The sequence below is a fragment of the Moschus berezovskii genome, chromosome 1 (genome assembly GCF_049115385.1).
Source record: "Moschus berezovskii isolate FMDL1 chromosome 1, NW_MosBer_1.0, whole genome shotgun sequence".
Lineage (NCBI taxonomy): Eukaryota > Metazoa > Chordata > Mammalia > Artiodactyla > Moschidae > Moschus > Moschus berezovskii.
In genome coordinates this window covers 63374318-63393255 of record NC_142460.1, presented here as the reverse complement: position 1 = coordinate 63393255, position 18938 = coordinate 63374318, and the positions used below count along the sequence as shown (strand labels likewise).

General features: G+C 40.1%; 1 long non-coding RNA gene and 1 other non-coding gene across 2 annotated transcripts in view; one reads left to right on the top strand and one right to left on the bottom strand.

Moving 5' to 3' along the window:
• The window catches only part of LOC148778734 (uncharacterized), a 49012-nt gene that overhangs the window by 27416 nt on the left and 2658 nt on the right, over nt 1–18938 (bottom strand). The window lies entirely within an intron of this gene.
• On the top strand, nt 12327–12463 carry LOC129553713 (small nucleolar RNA SNORA68). The gene has a single exon (XR_008685507.2). It is a non-coding gene; the product is annotated as a small nucleolar RNA SNORA68 (small nucleolar RNA).

Here is an 18938-nt window from a genome sequence, read left to right as displayed (position 1 = left end):
TCTTGCAAAAAAAAAGAAAAGAAAAGAAAAGAAACAAAGGGAGAAAAATCAAATCAATAAAATTAGAAATGAAAATGGAGCGATCGCAACAGACAACACAGAAATACAAAGGATCATAAGAGACAACTATCAGCAACTATATGCAAATAAAATGGACAACTTAGAAGATATGGACAAATTCTTAGAAAAGTACAACTTTCCAAAACTGAACCAGGAAGAAATAGAAAATCTTAACAGATCCATCACAAGCACGGAAATTGAAACTGTAATCAGAAATCTTCCTGCAAACAAAAGCCCAGGTCCAGACGGCTTCACAGCTAAACTCTACCAAAAATTTAGAGAAGAGCTAACACCTATTCTACTCAAACTCTTCCAGAAAATTGCAGAGGAAGGTAAACTTCCAAACTCATTCTATGAGGCCACCATCACCCTAATACCAAAACCTGACAAAGATGCCACAAAAAAAGAAAACTACAGGCCAATATCACTGATGAACATAGATGCAGAAATCCTTAACAAAATTCTAGCAATCAAGAATCCAACAGCACATTAAAAAGATCATACATCATGACCAAATGGGGTTTATCCCGGGGATGCAAAGATTCTTCAATATCCGCAAATCAATTAATACACCACATTAACAAATTGAAAAATAAAAGCGATATGATTATCTCAATAGATGTAGAGAAAGTCTTTGACAAAATTCAGCATCCATTTATGATAAAAAAAAAAACCTCCAGAAAACAGTAATAGAAGGCACATACCTCAACATAATAAAAGCTATATATGACAAACCCACAGCAAACATTATCCTCAATGGTGAAAAATTGAAAGCGTTTCCCCTAAAGTCAGGAACAAGACAAGGGTGCCCACTCTCACCACTACTATTCAACATAGTTTTGGAAGTTTTGGCCACAGCAATCAGAGCAGAAAAAGACATAAAAGAAATCCAAATTTGAAAAGAAGAAGTAAAACTCTCACTGTTTGCAGATGACATGATCCTCTACATACAAAACCCTAAAGAAGGTGAAGGTGGAATGATTGGGGAGAATGGAATTGTAGCATGTATATTATCATAAGTGACCAGTCCAGGTTCGACGCATAAATTTTCCTCTGTTCATTTCTTTGCATTTGTGCTTTTTTAATAAAAATACTTTTAACTGTAAAGAAAAAAAAATTATAAAAAATAAATAAATAAATAAATTTTGAGAAAGTCACAAAAAAAATAAAAAAAAAAAAAAAAAAAACAAAAAAAACCCTAAAGACTCCACTAGAAAATCACTGGAGCTAATCAATGAATATAGTAAAGTTGCAGGATATAAAATTAGCACACAGAAATCCCTTGCATTCCTATGCACTAATGAGAAAATAGAAAGAGAAATTAAGGAAACAATTCCATTCACCATTGCAACGAAAAGATTAAAATACTTAGGAATATATCTACCTAAAGAAACAAAAGACCTATATGTAGGAAACTATAGAAAACTGGTGAAAGAAATCAAAGAGGATGCTAATAGATGGAGAAATATACCATGTTCATGGATCGGAAGAATCAATATAGTGAAAATGAGTATACTACCCAAAGTAATCTGTAGATTCAATGCAATCCCTATCAAGCTACCAACGGTATTTTTCACAGAGCTAGAACAAACAATTTCACAATTTGTATAGAAATACAAAAAACCTTGAATAGCCAAAGCAATCTTGAAGAAGAATGGAACTGGAGGAATTAACCTGCCAGACTTCAGGCTCTACTACAAAGCCATAGTCATCAAGACAGTAGGGTACTGACACAAAGACAGAAATATAGATCAATGGAACAAAATAGAAAGCCCAGAGATAAATCCATGCACCTATGGACACCTTATCTTTGACAAAGGAGGCAAGAATATACAATGGAGAAAAGACAATCTCTTTAACAAGTGGTGCTGGGAAAACTGGTCAGCCACTTGTAAAAAAATGAAACTAGAACACTTTCTAACACCATACACAAAAATAAACTCAAATGGATTAAACATCTAAACATAAGACCAGAAACTATAAAACTCCTAGAGGAGAACATAGGCAAAACACTCTCTGACATAAATCACAGCAGGATCCTCCATGACTCACCTCCCAGAATATTGGAAATAAAAGCAAAAATAAACACATCGGACCTAATTAAAATCTTCTGCACAACAAAGGAAACTATAAGCAAGGGGAAAAGACAGCCTTCAGAATGGGAGAAAATATTTGCAAATGAAGCAACTGACAAAGAAAAATCTCAAAAATACACAAGCAACACCTGCAGCTCAATTCCAGAAAAATAAATGACCCAATCAAAAAATGGGCCAAAGAACTAAACAGACATTTCTCCAAAGAAGACATACAGATGGTTAACAAACACATGAAAAGAAGTTCGACATCACTCATTGTCAGAGAAATGCAAATCAAAACCACAATGAGGTACCATTTCACGCCAGTCAAAATGGCTGCTTTCCAAAAGTCCACAAGCAATAAATGCTGGAGAGGGTGTGGAGAAAAGGGAACCCTCTTACACTGTTGGTGGGAATGCAAACTAGCACAGTCACTATGGAGAACAGTGTGGAGATTCCTTCAAAAACTGGAAATAAACTGCCATATGACCCAGAAATATCACTGCTGGGCATACACACTGAGGAAACCAGAATTGAAAGAGAAACGTGTACCCCAATGTTCATCGCAGCACTGTTTATAATAGCCAGGACATGGAAGCAACCTAGATGTCCACCAGCAGATGAATGGATAAGAAGGCTGTGGTACATATGCACAATGGAGTATTACTCAGCCATTAAAGAGAATACATTTGAATCAGTTCTAATGAGTTGGATGAAACTTGAGCCTATTATACAGAGTGAAGTAAGCCAGAAAGAAAAGCACCAATACAGTATACTAACACATACATATGGACTTTAGGAAGATGGTAACGATAACCCTGTATGCAAGACAACAAAAGAGATGCAGATGTATAGAACAGACTTGTGGACTCTGTGGGAGAGGGCAAGGATGGGATGATTTGAGAGAATGGCATTGAAACATGTATATTATCATATGTGAAATGAATCATCAGGCCAAGTTTGATGCATAAGACAGGATGCTTGGGGCTGGTGCACGGGGATGACCCAGAGGGATGATATGGGGAGGGAGGTTGGAGGAGGGTTCTAGATGGGGAACACATGTACACCTGTGGTGGATTCATGTCAATGTATGGCAAAACCAATACAATATTGTAAAGTAATGCTTTTGAACTGTGGTGTTGGAGAAGACTCTTGAGAGTCCCTTGGACTGCAAGGAGATCCAACTAGTCCATTCTAAAGGAGATCAGTCCTCGGTGTTCGTTGGAAGGACTGATGCTAAAGCTGAAACTCCAATACTTTGGCCACCTCATGCGAAGAGCTGTCTCACTGGAAAAGACTCTGATGCTGGAAGGGATTGGGGGTGGGAGGAGAAGGGGACGACAGAGCATGGGATGGCTGGATGGCATCACCGACTCGAGGGACATGAGTTTGAGTGAACTCTGGGAGTTGGTGATGGACAGGGAGGCCTGGCGTGCTGTGATTCATGGGGTCACAAAGAGTCGGACACGACTGAGTGACTGCACTGAACTGAACTGAATTAGCCTCCAATTAAAATTTTAAAAAATAAATAATTTAAAAAACTAATTTATTTGGCTGCACTGAGTCTCAGTTGTGGCACACGAGATCTTCTTTGTGTCAGGTGTTCTTTTCCAGTTGCAGCATGTGAACTTAGCTGTGGATGTGGCATCTAGTTCCAGACAAAGGATCAAACATGGGCCACCTGTTTTGGAAGTGTGACGCCTTAGCCTCTGGATGACCAGGGGAGTCCTTCCTATGTTGTTCTTTAACAGCAGTTTGTCTTTCCTTCAGTTCAGTTCAGTTCAGTTCAGTTCAGTCGCTCAATCGTGTCCGACTCTCTGCGACCCCATGAGTCACAGCACGCCAGGCCTCCCTTCCATCACCAGCTCCCAGAGTTCACTCAAACTCATGTCCATCGAGTCGGTGATGCCATCCAGCCATCTCATTCTCTGTCATCCCCGTCTCCTCCCCCCCTCAATCCCTCCCAGCATCAGACTCTTTTCCAGTGAGTCAACTCGTCTCATGAGGTGGCCAAAGTATTGGAGTTTCAGCTTTAGCATCAGTCCTTCCAATGAACACCCAGGATTGATCTCCTACCTCTCTTCATTTCAATATAAATTAGAAAACCACTTGTCAATTTCAGAAAAGGCAATAACAGAAATTCATTGGGATTTTTATCAGTATTGCACCTGCTCCATATATTCACTCAGGAACTTGACCACTTTATAATACATTTAAAACATCTGTGGTATATGACAGAGAGGTGAGATGGTTGGATTGCATCACTGACTCGATGGACATGAGTTTGAGTAAACTTCTGGAGATGGTGAAGGATAGGGAAGCCTGGCATGCTTCAGTCCATGGGATTGCAAAGAGTTGGACATGACTGAACGACTGAACAACAATTTTTCCTAATAATGCTTATAGTTTTCTCTGTAGAGGCCTTGCAGATCTTTTGATGGATTTATTCATGTGTTTAATTTTATTTTAAATGTCATATTTTAAATACTTTGGGTTTTTTTTGCTAACATTACACTTGATTTTTGAATACTATAACAGTCTTGTACATTGACTTTTCCTGTAGCTTTACTAATACACTTATTAATTCTTAAATTTAACTGTACTTCCTTTTGGAATTTTACATACGCAACCGTGTGACCTGTGACTAATAAAAAGTTTAGTTCTTTTCCTGCCCTTTGACTTAGATTTATTTATTTATTTTTGCATTATTCTGTAGCTAGAATCTTTAACACAGTGCCAAATAAAAATGGGGAAAAGCAAGCATTTGTCTTGTTCTTAATATTCAAGAAAAACTTTCAATATTTTCCCCCAAAATATGTTTGTTATATGCTTTTTAGAACTATTGTTGATCAGATTTGGGAGTTCTCATCTATTACTAGATTTTTAGGTGAAGTTTTTTAAATTAAACTTTTCTTTTGAGGTAATTTGTAGATTAACACACAGTTGTAAGAAATAACACTGAGGAAATCTGTACCATCTACTCAGTTTCTTCCCATAGTACCATCTTGCAGAGATATAGTGTAATGTTACAATCAGGACCTTGACATTACAATCCCACAATCTTATTCAGACTTCTCCCATTTTACTTATACTCATGTGTATTTATTTCTATGTGATTTCATCACATGTAAGTTGACCATAGTCAAAATACAGAACATTTTCATCACCACAAAGATTGCTCATGTGGCCCTTTTGTATTCACATCTCTTTCCCTAACTCCTATGAAGCACTAATCTGTTCTTAATTTCTAAAATTTCATCTTAAAAAACTTTATACAAATCGAATAGATCATGTAGTATGCAATCTTCAGGAACTGTTCTTTTTTCACTCAATATAATTCCCTAGAAATTCATCCAAGTTGTTTCACAGATAAAGAGTTCATTCTTTTTTACTGCTTCCTTAGTATGGATATATCACACTTTGTGCAAACATTCACCCATTGAAAGATATATGGGTTGTTTCAGTTTGGGGCTATACAAATAAAGCTGTTCTGGAAATTTATGTATAGATTTTTGTGTGAATGTAAGTTTTCACTTCTCTGGCATAAATGTCCTTGAGTGCAAATTGCTGTGTCGTATGGTGGCAGCATGGTGGTTTCATGTTTAGTTTTATAAGTAAGTGCTGAAGTATTTCCCAGTGTGGCTATACCACAGAGGTTTTTAAACCACAAATAAATGTTGAAGTTTATCAAATGCTTTTATCATCGCCTGTTTAGTTCTTATGTGGTTTTTTTCCCCCCTTTATTCTGTTACAATGGTGAACTACACCGGTTAATTTTTTATTTAAAGGAAACATTCTCAACTGAGTTTTGTTTGTCCTCCTTTTTCTAGTCCCTTCAGGTGTGTGTTTAGATTGTTTGAGATTTTTCTTATTTCTTTAGGGAAGGGTTGTATTGCTATCAACTTCCCTCTTGGCACTGCTTTTGCTGCATCCCACAGAGTTTTGGATCATTGTTTTCATTTTTATTTGTCTCCAAGTGTGTTTTTTTTTTAAATTTCTTCTTTGATTTCTGCATTGATCCATGGGTTGTTTGTGTGTTCTCAGTCATTCAGTAGCATCTGACTCTGTGACCCTATGGATCAGTTTTCATGCCCACCAGTTTTCTCTGTCCATGGAATTTTCCAGGCTAAAATACTGGAGCAGCTTGCCATTTCCTACTCCTGGGGATCTTTCTGATCCAGGGATTGAACCCATGTCTCCTGAGTCTCCTGCATTGGCAGGCAGATTCTTTACATCGTATGGCAAGCCCCAGTGGTTGTTTAGTAGCATATCATTTGGCCTCTGTGTGTTTGTGGTTTTCCACAAATTTTTTTTCACTTGTAGTTGATTTCTAGTCCTATATTGTTGTTGGAAAAGATGCTTGATATAGTTTCAGTCTTCTTAAATTCACTGAGATGGGTTTTGTGGTCTAACATACCACATATATGTATATAAAACCTCCACTGGCCTTCCAAGACAACTGTTTTGGTGGCTTATTCTCCCATTGTAGGATTCTTTAGGCCTAGAGCTCTGTATTGGGCTCAGACTCCTAGCTCCTGTGGGAGAATGTCTGCAACTATCTTTTTGTTTGTGAGTCATCTACCTGGGAATGTGGGTCTCATGTATCTCACATCTCTGCCCCGGTTACCCATCTTTATTGTAGTGTTCTTCTTCATATCCTCAGCTGTAGAAGATTTTCTCCGCTAGTCTTCACGTCCTTCTCATTAATAGTTGCTCTGTAAACAGTTGTAATTTTGATATGCCTGTGGGAGGTGAGCTTAGGCTCTTTCTACTCCACAATTTCAGCCCCCTAACAGTGTATTTTAAATGGCGAATTGCATAATATGTGAATTATAGCTCAATAAAGCTACTATATATATAGTAGTTATATATATATAGTTTTATAGTAGTTTTATACAAGTTATAAATTGTGTCATGAGCTTTCCCGGTATCTCAGCGGGAAACAATCCACCTGTCAATCCACTTGTGGGCTCAGTCTATGGGTCAGGAAGATCTTCTGGAGAAGGAAATGGAAAATCACTCCAGTATTCTGCCTGGGAAATCCCATGGACAGAGGAGCCTGGTGGGCTACAGTCCATGAGGTCTCAAAGAGCCAGACATGACTGAGTATGCATGCATGCATGGGATACACTCATTTCCTGGATTAATTATTGAGTACTCTGATTTTATCATAGTCTCAAACGTTTAGTTGTAAATTTTGGGTTAAATTTTTCTGTTAGTAAGCTTCAGGGAGAATCAGTTCGTTCCAAAAATTTTCATATGGTTAATGGCAAATTCACTTCCTTTACCTTTTAAAATATAATGTGAAAATTAAGGGACTGAATAAAAAAGAATATCCACTGATAAATGCTCAAGTTGCATTTAATATATGTGTGTACCTACATCATCATCCATCAAGAAAACATTATTTTTTTCACAAGTGTTTCTTAGCAAGTGACTACTCTGGGGAGCCCACATAAAACCAAATAACTATGAACTCTCTGGGACTCATTTTTGTCCTCTGTAAAATGGAAGAGCTTGTTTAATCATGACTTTCAGACTTTGCTCCTTTAAGTCTGGGTGTTCAAAGAATTAATTCACAAAATAGGGTGTTGGAGATGTGACAAACAGAGGCATTGCCCAGCCAGAAATCCCTTTCAATAAAAGCAGCTCTGCTTTCTGTTCACATATTATTTGAACTTTTTCACCAGATTTCATCTGAAGGGATCAGATACTAAAATGAACTTGAAAACCATTGGATTAGATTCTTTCTAGCTCTAAACAGTCTAAGATTGATTCTGCATTCTTAACAGAGGGAAGAGTTATTTTACCTTTTTCTATTTTGCGTGTTTTCAGAGACTCAGAAACAGATATGTTGAAAAACAAGAGATCTCTTCAAGAAAATTAGAGCTATCAAGGGAACATTTAATGCAAAGATGGGCTCGATAAAGGACAGGAATGGAATGGACTTAACAGAAGCAGAAGATATTAAGAAGAGGTGGCAAGAATACACAGAAGAACTGTACAAAAAAGATCTTCACGACCAAGATAATCACGATGGCGTGATCACTCACCTGGAGCCAGACATCTTGGAATGTGAAATCAAGTGGGCCTTAGAGAGCATCACTACGAACAAAGCTGGTGGAGGTGATGGAATTCCAGTGGAGCTATTTCAAATCCTGAAAGATGATGCTGTGAAAGTGCTGCACTCAATATGCCAGCAAATTTGGAAAACTCAGCAGTGGCCAGAGGACTGGAAAAGGTCAGTCTTCATTCCAATCCCAAAGAAAGGCAATGCCAAAGAATGCTCTAACTACCACACAACTGCACTCATCTCACACGCTAGTAAAGTCATGCTCAAAATTCTCCAAGCCAGGCTTCAGCAGTATGTAAACCGTGAACTCCCAGATGTTCAAGCAGGTTTTAGAAAAGGCAGAGGCACCAGAGATCAAATTGCCAACATCCGCTGGATCATGGAGAAAGCAAGAGAGTTCCAGAAAAACATCTATTTCTGCTTCATTGACTATGCCAAAGCCTTTGACTGTGTGGATCACAATAAACTGTGGAAAATTCTGCAAGAGATGGGAATACCAGACCACCTGACCTGTCTCTTGAGAAACCTGTATGCAGGTCAGGAAGCAACAGTTAGAACTGGACATGGAACAACAGACTGGTTCCAAATAGGAAAAGGAGTACGTCAAGGTTGTATATTGTCACCCTGCTTATTTAACTTCTATGCAGAGTACATCATGAGGAAGGCTGGGCTGGAAGAAGCACAAGCTGGAATCAAGATTGCTGGGAGAAATATCAATAACCTCAGATATGCAGATGACACCATCCTTATGGCAGAAAGTGAAGAGGAACTCAAAAGCCTCTTGATGAATGTGAAAGAGGAGAGTGAAAAGTTTGGCTTGAAGTTCAACATTCGTAAAACAAAGATCATGGCATCTGGTCCCAACACTTCATGGGAAATAGATGGGTAAACAGTGGAAACAGTGTCAGATTTTATTTTGGGGGGCTCCAAAACCACTGCAGATGGTGATTGCAGCCATGAAATTAAAAGACGCTTACTCCTTGGAAGGAATGTTATGACCAACCTCAGTTCAGTTCAGTTCAGTCGCTCAGTCTTGTCCGACTCTCTGTGACCCCATGAATCACAGCACGCCAGGCCTCCCTGTCCATCACCAACTCCCGGAGTACACTCAAACTCATGTCCACAGAGTCGGTGATGCCATCCAGCCATCTCATTCTCCGTCGTCCCCTTCTCCTCCCGCCCCCAACCTTTCCCAGCATCAGAGTCTTTTCCAGTGAGTCAACTCGTCACATGAGGTGACCAAAGTACTGCAGTTTCAGTTTCAGCATCAGTCCTTCCAATGAACACCCAGGATCGATCTCCTTTAGAATGGACTGGTTGGATCTCCTGGCAGTATAAGGGACTCTCAAGAGTCTTCTCCAACACCACAGTTCAAAAGCATCGATTCTTCGGCACTCAGCTTTCTTCACAGTCCAACTCTCACACCCATACATGACCACGGGAAAAACCATAGCCTTGACTAGACGGACCTTGGTTGGCAAAGTAATGTCTCTGCTTTTTAATATACTATCAAGGTTGGTCATAACTTTCCTTCCAAGGAGCAAGCGTCTTTTAATTTCATGGCTGCAATCACCATCTGCAGTGATTTTGGAGCCCAAAAAATAAAGTCTGACACTGTTTCCACTGTTTTTCCATCTATTTCCCATGAAGTGATGGGACCAGATGCCATGATCTTTGTTTTCTGAATGTTGAGCTTCAAGCCAACCTTTTCACTCTCCTCTTTCACTTTCATCAAGAGGCTTTTGAGTTCCTCTTCACTTTCTGCCATAAGGGTGGTGTCATCTGCATATCTGAGGTTATTGATATTTCTCCCAGCAATCTTGATTCCAGCTTGTGCTTCTTCCAGCCCAGCGTTCCTCATGATGTACTCTGCATATAAGTTAAATAAGCAAGGTGACAATATACAACCTTGACGTACACCTTTTCCTATTTGGAACCAGTCTGTTGTTCCATGTCCAGTTCTAACTGTTGCTTCCTGACCTGCATACAGGTTTCTCAAGAGGCAGGTCAGGTGGTCTGGAATTCCCATCTCTTTCAGAATGTTCCACAGTTTATTGTGATCGACACAGTCAAAGGCTTTGGCATAGTCATGCTCAAAATTCTCCAAGCCAGGCTTCAGCAGTATGTAAACCGTGAACTCCCAGATGTTCAAGCAGGTTTTAGAAAAGGCAGAGGCACCAGAGATCAAATTGCCAACATCCGCTGGATCATGGAGAAAGCAAGAGAGTTCCAGAAAAACATCTATTTCTGTTTTATTGACTATGACCAACCTAGATAGTATATTAAAGAGCAGAGACATTACTTTGCCAACAAAAGTCCGCCTAATCAAGGCTATGGTTTTTTCAGAGGACATGCATGCATGTGAGAGTTGGACTGTGAAGAAAGCTGAGCGCCGAAGAATTGATACTTTTGAATTGTGGTGCTGGAGAAGACTCTTGAGAGTCCCTTGGACTACCAGGAGATCCAACCAGTCCATTCTAAAGGAGATCAAATCTGGGTGTTCATTGGAAGGACTGATGCTAAAGCTGAAACTTCAATACTTTGGCCACCTCATGCGACGAGTTGACTCATTGGAAAAGACTCTGATGCTGGGAGGGATTGGGGGCGGGAGGAGACGGGGACGACAGAGCATGGGATGGCTGGATGGCATCACCGACTCAATAGACATGAGTTTGGGTGAACTCCGGGAGTTGGTGGTGGACAGGGAGGCCTGGCCTGCTGTGATTCATGGGGTTGCAAAGAGTCGGACACGACTGAGCGACTGAACTGAACTGAAAGTGACTAGGTACATGGGCAATACATGAGGCTTGGCTGAGGGAACAAGTAAGAATTGATCCTGTTAGACGGGGCCCCAGGGATGGATTCTTTTCTTATAAAGTCATTCATAGCCCCTCCTCAGGAACTAGAGAAAAGACTCATGTATTGTAGCTATTTCCCCAAGCACTGTTGCCTCCGCTAATTTGATGACAGCAGAGCAGTGTTGGTGAATTCAAGGTAAAGCCAATGAAGAGACAGCGACTTCAGTTTTCCCCTCCTCCTCCAACACTTCCTCCTGCCCTCCTGGCAGTTCCTCCTGTTTTGACTGGGGTGTGATAGAGCAGAACTGAAGTTTATTTTAACGTCTCTTAGGTCAGACACTTCAAAGCTGCCACAGTTCCTGGAAACCTACCCCAACCTCGACAGGCTCACCAGTTGAGACACAGAATGTGGTCCTTTCATAGCCTCTGGTATCATGGAAAGCAGTCCAGTATTTCTTTGATGACTGCATAGCTAATGAGCTTTCATTGCAGAACTGGCTGCCTCAAAACTTAGGGAGGATGTCTTCCAGGTACTGTGTACTCTATAGTGTGTATAAAACATCGGGTAGGGTTGGCACAGAGTGCTACGTTACAAACTACACTCTATTTTCACCTAAGAAGAAAAGATTTACAAGGTTCAAATTGTTAATACTAGAATCACTAATGGGGGTAATTGCAATGCTTTCTGGAGCCCGTTCTCTGGGCTGGAAAAGAAGAAGTGTTGCATCTACCCAAGCTCCCTCACCCATCTGCCTCCAGTGTAACCCCTCACATTCCAACCCCCACTCTGCTAGGAGTAATCCATCTCAAATATAGACCTGGTCATGCCATCTTCTGTCTCAGTGCCTGAGATGACTTACCATTGGCTTCCGAATAAAGTGTAAACTGTTTGGCAGAAAATACAAACACCAGCTTTATCCTGTATCTTTGGTTCTTCCCATTCTGTGGTCACTCTAGCTGGAGGTCAGAACCTGAAGTTTTATCCCAGCTGGGTAGAATGTTGAGAATTTCTTCTTTTTTCTTTTTAAAATAGTCTTGTGTTGCTCAAGAGTAGTTCTCAAGTCTTCTTGCAACAATATCAATATGCGTCTTTATTAAAAAAATACTTCTAAGCACCTAAACCTGAAAACTGCTGTTTCTTGTTTAGTCACTAAGTTGTGTCTGACTCTTTCACAATCCCATGGACTATAGCCCACCAGCCTCCTCTGTCCATGGGATTTCCCAGGCAAGGATACTAGAGTGGGCTGCCATTTTCTTCTCCAGGGGATCTTCCCAACCCAGGAATCCAATTTGAGTCTCCTGCATTGGCAGGTGGATTCTTTATCACTGAGCCACCAAGGAAACCTGCTGTTCCTTACAACTATAGTTTAAACAGAGGTGCTAGTACTAAGTGGATTTCATGGCCTTTGGGAGACTCTGGCCTTGCCCCTCAAAATGAATTTGAAGGTTCTACACCTCTGGTAGCCAGTGCCTGCTGGGCACAGATGCTGTGGCCGTTGGGTCCCCGAGTGCCTTCTTCCCCTACACATGATGGGAGGTTTGGGGGACTGTACATATGTACTGTGCCCTCTCTCAATCCCTGCAGACAGAGATCTGGGTGCCTGAGCACACTGAATACAGATCATGAGGGTGGAGGAGACCACAGTCAGCAAGTGCCGCTGACCAGGGGTCAAGCAGTTCCGCTACTCCAAGTTCAACTTCGCACTGACCCATTGGGTCCCGTGTTGCTAGCACAAGGCACACTTCACCAACAAGAGACCCAAGACCTTATTTTACGTGCAGTCCCTCCCAGTCCCCAGAGCTGCCCAAATAAATCTCTTTGGGTAAACTAAAATCCAAAACAACAAACAAAAAACTTTTAATAATAGAGTGAATATTTACTGCCAGGCATTATATTGTATGTTCTAGGTTAACTCTCTTAAATCTTTTCAACAACCTAAGACATTAGGTGCTATTCCTGACTCCATCTGGTGGATAAGGAAACTTAGGTAAAGAGAGATTAAATAATTATCCAAGTTCACAAGTGTCAAAGCCAGGTTTCAAATCCTGGCAGTCAAGCTTCACAAGTCATCCTTTTAATCATGCTCCCTTATAATAAGCTCTTACTAAAAATGTAGATTCACAGGGTTCCTTTACAATCTGAGTCTACATTTCAAACAAGATTCTAAGGTAATTCTTCAACAGGCTTGTTTGAAACCATTTTGCTCAACTAGAAAATAGTAGGTGAGTGCCCTCTAGTGCATATACACAAGTGTTACACATTGAATTGATGAAATTGCAACTCGTTAGTCCAAGGAGAAGGCAATGGCAACCCACTCCAGTACTCTTGCCTAGAAAATCCCATGGATGGAGGAGCCTGGTAGGCTGCAGTCCGTGGGGGTCGCTAAGGGTCAGACACGACTGAGCAACTTCACTTTCACTTTTCACTTTCACACATTGGAGAAGAAAATGGCAACCCACTCCAGTGTTCTTGCCTGGAGAATCCCAGGGACGGGGGAGCCTGGTGGACTTTCGTCTATGGGGTCACACAGAGTCGGACATGACTGAAGTGACTTACCAGCAGCAGCAGCAGCAGTCCATGGAACTCTGCAGGCCAGAATACTGGAGTGGGTAGCCTTTTCCTTCTCCAGGGGATTTTCGCAACCCAGGAATCGAACCCAGGTCTCCCGCATTGCAGGCGGATTCTTTACCAGCTGAGGCACAAGGGAAGTGTTACACATTGGTTCGTGTTAAATCAGATATTTTTAATCTGTTGCTTACTGAAGAGCCACATTTCATGACGCACAAATTTTAAGAACTGCATTAGGATAAAGTATTTCCATGTCAATGACTTAACTGATTAACACTATATTAAATTTATTTTGCCACAAAAATTATGTAATTATTCTAGTAACTGTCTCTCATCAGATTTTAGCAGCTCCTGGAAATTTAATTATTGGCAGCCTCCATCCCAGCATGTCTGGTGACTAGATATAGAGGCTCATAGCCTTAGTGCACAGTAACTGCTAAATGTGAAACATCAAATGCACATTGCAGAGTGGCAGATCTTACTCATCCTATCTGTGGTGGCTTCATGCATGACATCATTAATTGCCTTCTGCTCAATTTATTTTCTCAGAAGGGGATTACACTTAGAACCTTGTTTTTTCTTATCCTCTTTAAATTAGAGCTGGAAGGGAAGAGAATCAATTAACTCTTTAGTGTGATACAAACATATGTAAACCCCCTTATTACTATGTTACACTATTGCTTATTCCCAAACAGAAAACCACCCATTAGTTAGAATTAAATGTCTATAATGAGAAGATCCCAAAATGTAGTGGCTAAAGCAAGATTGACATTTATTCTCTCTAATATAACTATTTAGAGATAGAAGCTCTGACATCTACACTCACTCGACATACAGATTCCATTTGGGGTCAGAATAGCTGATCCACTTCCACCCATATCCTAACCAATGGAAAATGGCAAGGGAAGAACACATCCTTTCCTTTTAATGACAAACCCAGAAGTGGCATGCAACAATTTTGCTCATATCCCATAGGCCAAAATTTGGCCATAATCTTCAAGGGAGGATGGGAATGTAGTCTTTAGTGAGAGAGCCCCAATAAAACTTTGACTTTCATAATTCAAGGAAGAATTGGAGAATGGATTTTCAGTGGATAAATACTTGTCTGTACCACAAACCACCTTCTATATTTGAACATTTTTATGTGATTTTCTAAGCAGCCAGCTATTCACAGAAAATAGGCAAGAAAGCAAGTATCAGGTATTTTAAGAATAACAGTTAATGAAATGATACAACTTTTACATAGGTGCTGCTGATTCAGTTGAGAACCTGTTTTCTTATCCATCAGATTTGTTGTTCAGTTGTTAAGTTGTGTATGATTCTTTGAGACCCCTTGGACTGCAGTATGCCAGGCTTCCCTGTCCTTTACTATCTCCTAGAGTTTGCTCAAACTCATGTCCATTGAGTTGGTGATGCCATCCAACCATCTAATTCTCTGTTGCCCCCTTCTCCTCCTGTCCTCAAGCTTTATCAGGGTCTTTTCCAATGGATCAGCTTTTTGAATCAGGTGGCCACAGTAATGGAGCTTCAGCTTCAGCATCAGTTCTTCCAATGAATATTCAGGGTTGATTTTCTTTAGGATTTACTAGTTTGATCTCTTTGCTGTCCAAGGGACTGTCCTTCATAGTAGAGATTTATGGACCTAGACAATCAGTAAATAGAAGCAGTCCTTGCATTGCATGGCTTCAATATGCATACATTTAATTAGTTACTGTGGTTTAGTTAAATATCACTAGTTGCGCAACCACACAGTTCAAACTTCAGTTACTACACCCACCCCCCCACACACACATACACACACATATATATGGTAGACAGAGATAGAGATGGATATATAAAGTACAAACTTGGTGCTAGCTCTTCAGTCCACAGACCACTACATAGATAAGAGATGCACATGAACTTTTTTGAAAGTCTGTTGGTGGCAACCTAAATGTCCATTGACAGAAAAAAAGTGAAAGTGAAGTTCCTCAGCCATGTCCGACTCTTTGCAACCCCATGGACAGTAGCCTACTAGGCTCCGCGATCCATGGGATTTTCCAGGCAAGAATACTGGAGTGGTCTGCCATTTCCTTCTCCAGGGGATCTTCCCAACCCAGGGATCGAACCCGGGTCTCCAGGTTGCAGACAGCATTGCAGACAGATGCTTTACCATCTGAGCCACTAGGGAAGCCTGTCCATTGACAGAGGAATGTATAAAAAAGATGTAGTACATATATGCAATGGAATATTACTCAGCCATGAAAATGAAATAATGCCATTTGCAGTGACATGGGTGGACCTAGAGATTATCACACTAAGTGAAATATGTCAGACAAAGACAAATGCCATGTGATATCACTTATATGTGGAATTTTAAAAATGATACAAATGAGCTTATTTTCAAAATAGAAACAGACTCACAGATTTCCAAAACAAACTTATGGTTACTAAGAGGAAATGGGGCTGGGGAAGGACAAATTAGGAGGTTGGGATTAAGATATATACACTACTATATACAAAATAAATAATTTTAGGACTTTCCTGGTGGTACAATGGATGGAGATCTACCTGCCAATGCAGGAGACACAGGTTTGATCTCTGGTCCAGGAAGATCCCACGTGTCACGGAGCAACTGAGCCCATGCACCACAACTGCTGAGCCCAAGTGTTGCAACAACCGAAGTCTGTGTGCCTAGAGCTTGTGCTCTGCAACAAGAGAAGCCACCACAATAAGAAGCCCATGCATTGCAATGAAGCGCAGCCCCTGCTCACTGCAACTAGAGAAAGCCTGCATGCAGCAATGAAGACCCAGTGCAACCAAAAATAAATAAGATGGATTATTTTTAAAAACAGGCAATCAATGAGGACCTAATGTACAGCTCTGGGAATTCTACTCAATATTCTTTAATAACCTATATGGGAGGAGAACTTGAAAAAGAATGGGATAATAGATGTATACATATCAATAAAACTGAATCACTTTGCTGTGCACCTGAAACTAACACAACATTGTCAATCAACTATACTCAATCTAAAATAAAAATTAAAAAAAGAAAGGCTTGTGGTGACTGGCCACTGCACATCTGCTACTCAGTTTACATACAGAGAGCAAAGTGTGTAGCTATGTTGCTTCTTTGTCTACCAGTGATAAACCCATGTGACATTTTACAAAAATGATAATTGGACAGTAGAGATGAAAGTGGAGTAAAGAAACAAAAAGTGAAATTCTAATTGAATATAAATGGAATTAGAAAAAGCTGATCAAGGAAATGTCGTCACTGCCACTGTTAGAGACACAGATGCTTAGCTAGAGGAACTGTTAGTCCGTGTTCTCCAGAGAAATAGAGTCAATAGGACGTGTGTATATATATATATATATATATATACACACACACATAGTGAGAGATGTATTTTAAAGAGTTGGCTCACATGACTATGGAGGCCAACAAGTGAAATGTGCAGAGTGAATCAGTGTCCTGGAGACCTAGGTGAAAGCTGATGGTGCAATTCAAGATGTGACTAAATATCTGGATGCAGTGGCCCAACCAAGTTGACACACAACATTAAGCATCACAGGAACTTTGTGAAGGTTAACTTACTGACATAGGTGAAAAAAGTGGTTATGACAAGCCAGATAAAGATGTCCCAGAGGAAGTGTTGGTGGTAAACAAAGAAACAAACAAGAAGTCTTCACATTACAGAACTCTTGGAATATTTGACAACACCAAAAGTGCAAGGATAAAAATTGGAAGCTAATACAAACTTAGAAAAGAGACTGATAATTCATCAAGGAATAGAAAAGATGCTGGTTTCATATTGCAAGATTTACAACAAAAAAGGCAGTTTTTTGGCCACACCTCACTGCTTGCAATATCTTAGTTTCCCGACCAGGGACTGAATCCATGTCCTTGCAGTGAAAGCACAGAGTCCTAACCACTGGATAGCCAGGCAATTCCCAAAAATATTCTTGATAAGTACAAAGAAATAAAACACTTTACTTTTGAATGTTTCTAAAGTTTTAAATTGAAGGGTAGTAAGTAAATATTAGTTTTAATATTTTTTATTTATAACAGAGTAACCAAATATTTAATGTTTTGACAAAATATTTTAAAGATTACAGAACAATCAATTCTTTTTTTACATTGATTATTAAGATTGATTTTTTTGGCTTCTGTTTGCATGATCATTTTTATGATCCCAAAGTACCATGCAAAATGGGTACTGACTGTGTGATATTTCATTTAAGGAGATTGTCTGGTGGCTCAAATGGAATTTCTTCCTAGGAGAGTGGGAGAGGGTATTAGCTCCTTTATGTACTGTGAAGTTTCTAGCAAGATGTAGGGGTTTAGAAAATATTGGTCTCATTGTTTTAGTAGAATGGCTCTGAATCAGATAGTAAAGTGATGCTAAAACAACATTAGAAACAAACTCCATGGTTGCTCTATGTCTAAACCTAGGCTTCAATTTCTTGATCCATCATGTGAGGGTAGTAACAGTGGTTCTTTCTTTTATGGGGTTGTTTTCAACATAGCACATAAAAGGTGCTAAATAAATGTCTATGGGAAGAATGAATGACCAGGACTCAGTGTGACTGAGAATAGTTATCCCACAAAGTTCTCATAACCTCTTGATTACAGTGGAGACTAGGACAGGCTGCCTCAGATATAGTTAGAATAAGGGTGAGAGGGGGCTCAAATACTTAGAACAAGAAAGCCTGATCCCTTGAAGCTACATATATTAGGACCAAAAGTATTTAATCTTTTCCCTTAGTCCTCACTCCTATTTCCCTTGACCTTTGTGCTCTCTTACTGGAGGTTGAATGGTTCAATTTGGGAAAAGGAGCAAAGGAATTAAACCTTGGGTCTGGCCACGGGGGTCTCCTGATGGTGCCTATTCTTGCATTTTTAGTTCTCTCTGTTGCCTCACTCTTCTCAGCAAAAAACAAAAACATGCTCGAGTCTTCCAACTCAGACAAAAGATCAGTCTTAGAAGTGTCTACCTAAGCTACTATTGTTATACATATTCTTTTAAATTACCTGCCCTCTCCTCTGGTTTTCTGAAGCTCTTGTCGCAAAGGCATCCAGTGGTTTCATAATTTCTAGTATCTAGTACTCAGCACTAAGCTCTCCAATCAGAAAGTGCAGCTTTCTATCCCCTGGCCACAGTTTCCTCCTTGGCGCCCCATCGCATGCTTCTAGGACATGAGACTTCTTGCTTCTTTTGTCCCTAAATGTGTCTGGTGCCCTGTCTTCTAACTTTGAGCCCTTCATCGCTTTGTTTCAAAGTTATTCTGTGAACTTTTCATCACTTCAGCTGTGGGTATCTCATACATCTACCTTTTCAGTCCTTATGCCTCTCTAGACCCACATTTCCGTTTACACA